General features: G+C 36.3%; 1 protein-coding gene across 5 annotated transcripts in view; it reads right to left on the bottom strand.

Annotated features, from left to right (window-relative positions):
• Positions 1 to 6,000, bottom strand: part of plppr2b (phospholipid phosphatase related 2b) — a 52,793-nt gene that overhangs the window by 21,760 nt on the left and 25,033 nt on the right. The gene's annotated exons all lie outside the window — the stretch shown is intronic.

The raw sequence follows: 6,000 nt of genomic DNA, 5'->3' as shown, positions 1-6,000 counted from the left end.
GCTGAGAACGGCTCGATTTGAGAAAGGGGTAAAGATTTTAGTAGATTAAAAAAAACCACTGGGTGGATTTTTATCATTATAGGGTGGTTGTGTACACACTGCCAACACACATTTAAGTTCAAACAACTTGTAAAAGTGCATGTCGCATCTGATGACCCCTTTAAATAAACAAGTATCTCTTTCTCTTTCTTCACTATCTCTCCACTAGCATCCTCAGACAAACAGAATGAGGTCACAGAAACACACTTATAGCAAACCCACAGCACTGGCATATAGGAGCACACGGTCCCCAAACATCCATCATGAATGGAGAGTTGTGACATCAGCCAGCTGCAGCCTCTGACTGCATGACGCTGTATATCTCTTCTGGGCCAGAGCCCACTTCAGATCAAACACACAGCTTCCATATTTACCAGAAAAACAGACTGCCAAAAACTCACATTACAGCATGAATAATTGAAGGTGTATTTGTCAGCGTTTTTAGATTTAATTAAAGCACCATTAATGGACTAGTTTCACCTGCTGTTACTGGTTCCTTGGAACACACACACACAAAAATACTTTTTCACATTGATTTTTTCATATAACAAAATTTGATTTTACTGGCACGATCTGAGGTTTTATTCATACCTGTAGCACAAACAGCGCTGAAGGTTAATGCTTAAAGCTTTTTCAAATTACTAGCCCCAAGTATGAGCAATAATAACAGTGATGCTTGCATCAACAAGCTAATAACACAACATAACAATAAACTATTTCTGAAAGTGCACAGTAACATACTGGTATATATATTGGGCTTTGAGATGACTTCAACCCAAGCTAATTAAAAAAACAAAATAGTGCCTGTTGCGACATTTCTGCAAAATTATGTTGCTTCTTGCACATTTCGCAACACTTTCAAAGTGAAATGTCTAGGGAGTGGTGATAAAAGTGTGTTCAGTTTTACTTGAAACAGCTGAACATGAATCTAGCAACATTTTATTATGCTGGTTGCTGTACATATTGTGTCAGTACTTGAGTGGTCCACATTGCTTACGCTCCACATTTCTAGTTTAATGCTGTACCAGGTGTGCTACCGAGCAATTTTACTATGTTAGAAAAGCCATACATATGGAGCTAGTTATATGATGTAAACATCAAAATGTATTATTTTACAAATCATGCACTATGGTAAAAGTGTTTTGAGGTCATTAGATCTACCCCTGTAATCATAATTGGCATGAAAAAGATTAAAAGTCATTGGAGTTTTACTTCCACTAATGCTGGAAACAGCTGGAAAGTGCAGTGAATTGTATATATAGGTACGTTTTCTTAGTTTTGCCAAAATGTCAGTATAGGCATGTTTTTCCAATCAGACTTTGTCCATGTTTCCTTAAGTAAAAAGTGGGCTTCAAATAAATACTTATGTAACTTGTGCAAAATGTACTCCTATCAGTGTTTTTCATAAGGACATGGCACTTTGCTGAATAAACAAATGGGCTGTCATGTTAATGTTCATGTTTGTGACTGCAACACTATGAATGCTTTGTAACAAATTTATTTTATTCCTTCCAATAAAAGTCCTTCACAATAAAAGTTGACTTATACACTATAGTCCAAGTCCTCTGAAATCATAGTATATATTTTTGTATGAAATTAAGTCATTATTAGCTGAAAATCATACCCTCCAATGTGCAGTAAGTAGCTCTGAAATCTAAATATAGCATGACAAGATGCATCACACTAGATTTGATTTCAACAGCAATCTGTCAAAGACATGAAAATCAGTGACGTTTGAAGTGTGTCCAAACCTGGTACAATGTTTCGTGATACATCACATTTAAACACGACTGAAATTTGAGAGCTACTACAAATGTGAACATTCACAGAAGACTTGGAAAATAATGCACAAGTCATTAAACTACTTTAATGGTGTCAGACTCTATTCCATGTTTTGTCTGTGTCTTGCTCCCCAGGTGTTCCTTTCCCGTGTTTAATTTGTCCCAGGTGTTCCCCATGATGGTTCATTGATCCCAGGTGTGTCTCGTCATCCCCTCCTCCTGTGTGTGTGTATAAATGGTGTTCCCAGTCCCAAGTTCTCTGTCCGCTGTTGTACGTCTTCGTGTGAACGTTGTTCGTTGTTCGTCTCCCTTGGTTCCTTGGTGCAAATAAAGTCTTGGTAAAGTATTCTCCAGCGTCCCCTCGTGTGTGTGCGCAACTTGACAAATGGTAATTTTTTTTTTGTTGCTTTACAGCCCTTTTCTTATTGTATGGAAAACAGCAGCCTGGACATCCAGCCAAATAACTTTTTTTGTGTTTAACAGAAAATGGGTTTAAAAAAAAAAACATGAATAAATGTTGACAAATTTGTCTTTTTTTTTTTTTTTTTTTTTTTTGAAAAAAAAAAAAAAAAAAAAAAAAAGTAAATGATGACAGTATTTTCATTTTTGGTTGAACTAGCCCTTTAAATCTTAGGTTTAGATTGGGTATAGTGTTCATATAAAACTAAATTATGACTGTTCTTTGTGCATGAAACCATGACTTATTAAAAGTGGACTTCAGGGAAACAATAAAATGATATAAAATGTAGGACATGACCTCCTTAAAGGACAGAATGAACCTTCTACCCTTCATCCACATAGAAAATGCACAAGATCTGGCAAACTATTCCTTTTAAGAAATTCAGGCATAGTGAACTGAATTTCACTCATCCTTGTTAAACTATCTGTAGTGAAATGGAACTGACCTCGATCCAGCACTCAGTGGCACTCCACTCATTATGGAACACAAATGTCTGTGAATGCTGTGAATTAGAGAGCCACTTGACATCTTCAGATGTGGAGAGGCAGCATGTCTCAATTAAGCCCTTCAGCGGGGTTCAAAAGATGCCTTGTGTAAGGTGCTAAAACTGAGGGGAGAGTTTTTCCTTTTTACTATCACTGTTTCCAGATTTTACTCTCAGCAAAAGATAGAAACCGCTAACCGCCCACACACACTCCAAGAACCCACATATTCACACACGTGCACACACACACACACAGGGCGCAGATGTAAATGCTCACTATCCTCAAGACAGAGTAAAAGCAGTTACACACAAAGAGAGCATGCTTACACACTTGCACACAGTGTTCCTACATAGATATGTTCATCTCTGAATGAAAGAGAAGAAATGTCCAGATCACATTTCACTTCAACATCAAAATAAAAAAGTCATGGAATGACAAATCAAGGTTCCTTTGATCCTTTGACATATAATTGTACTACAAATTCAAAAACAGCTTTTATTGACACCAAGCTGCCAAAACAGTTTGTCTCATATTTTATTTCAGTATGATGTGATAGTGTGATGAAAGACCTGCAGAAGATCAACACCTGCTTCTTCATCATTGCCTCTTTAGCCCTGCCCAACAATTTGCACATGTAGTAGTAGGAGGTGAGTAAAAATGAAAGAGGTGCAAATCATTACTCAAGCAACAAAATGATAGAGATGCCTCAGAGGATTACAAGATGCTGTATGCCAAATTGTGGAAAGACAGTTTTTATATTGCTTTCCTTGTGATCTTAACACCATGTCCACACCAGATGCAACCGTTGTTGCATCACGTTGCATCCCACTGCAACAGGCTACACTGGATGCAACAAAGTGACCGTTGGAAATCTCCTTAATGTACGTTGTGTACACGTTGCATCATGCTGCATCCAGTGTAGACAGAATCACTGATTATAATGGCTTCTATATTGTCTTTAGTTGCATTGCATTATGCCACTCATGTCTGGTGTAGATGCGGTGCAACATTAGGAAAGAGTGAATGAACTTTATTTTTAAGTTCCAGATTGTGTCAACAAGGGTACGGTCACACCACAATGATTGGACTAAAAATGGAAATGTTTTTCTTTTGTGTTTTTGAAATGATTTGCGTATGACAACATTTGTCAAAACATGTTCATGCAGATCTCCGAAAACACACAAAAAATGCTGTATTATGCATGCCAGGCCAATAGGTGGCAATATCACTTTGTGAAGAAACACTATGTGCTGGTGCAAATACGTGTTTTCCTTCAGACTGAACACATAAAGCCCAAGCACGTTGTCACTGTTTTCACGAATTCTATGTTTTTGTAGTTTACACAGTAACAGCATCGTTTTCAAAAGCTCACGCTTTGAAAGCTGTTTTTAAAAGATTGCGTTTTCAGACCAGTTTAAAACTGTCAAGTAAACACCACCTAAGACGTTGTTCATTTTTTGCTTCATTTTACTGTAGATTTGTTTACTGTAAAATTTGAAGAGTTAGACACAAGGTTTTCAGAGAAAAGGATACAGTACAATGCCGACTCTATTCGATCCAACATTAATGTTGCAACACAGAAGTGTTTTTACCATGTGTCACTATTGCTTTGTCTGTTACAGATTGTTTGAGATGTACTGAGTATTTATACATTCAACCAACATATTGTTTTCATAGTACATCACAGCAGTGTCCATCTATTATTTTTATTTGCAAAATTGTTTCCCAATTATAGCAGTGGGTGTTTACTTCCAAGTCTTGAAAGTGGCCTGCCTATTAAAACATGGTGTTTCAAAGAGTTACTTCTAAAGTTATTTCTAAATTATTTTGTTTTTTGATCTTGCTAACATTATAATTGTTTAATTATTAGTGGACCTCAGAAAACATCATAGAAAATTGCAATTCATGACCCCATTAAGAAAAAGAAGCCTATATGTAAATAACGCTACAATGCAAAAACAATTTTGAATGGTCCCATTTATGAGTGAAATTGGACATTTCCTAATTCACTCCTCTTTATGCTCACATAGAACCCTATACATCACGTTTTTTCCCCACTTTTTTGCATCTCTATACTTGTTTCATTATGTTACATAAAATAAATAATAAAATTAAATTAAATAATACGACATTAAATATAACAATATAATTTAAATAAAATACAAGCTCACATCACAAAAAAACACATGGCAAAAAATGTATCACTAAAATAATAATCACATAGACTAGATAGACATGGCAAGAAAAACACACAGCTTTGCCCAAATTAAACCTCAGGTGCCTCTCAGCGCGCAGAGGGAGCCTCAGGTGTCCCTGTGCACACTGCTGTCATCCCCATGTGAAGAAAGACAAGATGGTGAGCTTTTTTTCACCTTCTGCTCTCATTTGCACAGATGAGGAACGTGCATGTGTGTGTGTGCAGCATGTGTAAAAATACTAAAAAGTGAAGAAAGCCTCTCTGATGTTTGAATTTGTGGTATCTCGCCATCTGTTTCTGTGATGTTGGGTGAGACAGACATTAATTCACCCTGCCTCTGATAATGAATAATTTGATACCGCTGGGAAATCTGTATTTTTTCTTGGCTAGCTGAATGGAGACTCTTATGTTGACCTCATCTAGCTTCCATTCACTGCACTGCATCACACTGTAGACATCTGACCTTGTTGATGTCACTTACGCTGGGACTGACCTAAATAAGAAAGACACGATGTCCCAACCCTGACATCCACACAAGAGACAGAGCAGGCCCAAAACATGCCCTACACAAGTACATGAACGCTTCTAGCCACACTACCATTCAAAAGTTTGAGGTCAGTAAGAGTTTTTTTTTTTTTTTTTTTAAAGAAATTATTACTTTTATTCAGGAAGGATGCATTAAATGTATCAAAAGAAAGAATCCTGAAAAATATGTATCACGGTTTCCACAAAAAATATTAAGCAGCACAACTGTTCTCAACATTGACAATAAGAAATGTTTCTTAAGCATCAAATAAGCATATTAGAATGATTTCAGAAGGATCATGTGACACTGAATACTGGGATTATGGATGCTGAAAATGCAGCGTTTGAAGAAATTACATTATTAAATATATTAAAATAGACCGTTTTTTTTTTAATTGTAATAACGTTTTATTTATACACAATATTACTGTTTTTACTGTGTTTTTGATTGAATGTAGCCTTGGTGAGCAAATAAGACAAACCTTGTACATTAAGTTAAATCACTTAAAGTAG

The sequence above is a fragment of the Sinocyclocheilus anshuiensis genome, unplaced genomic scaffold (genome assembly GCF_001515605.1).
Source record: "Sinocyclocheilus anshuiensis isolate Anshui unplaced genomic scaffold, SAMN03320099.WGS_v1.1 scaffold648, whole genome shotgun sequence".
Lineage (NCBI taxonomy): Eukaryota > Metazoa > Chordata > Actinopteri > Cypriniformes > Cyprinidae > Sinocyclocheilus > Sinocyclocheilus anshuiensis.
Note: the sequence above shows the minus strand (reverse complement) of the source record. Positions and strands in the feature narration are given on the sequence as shown.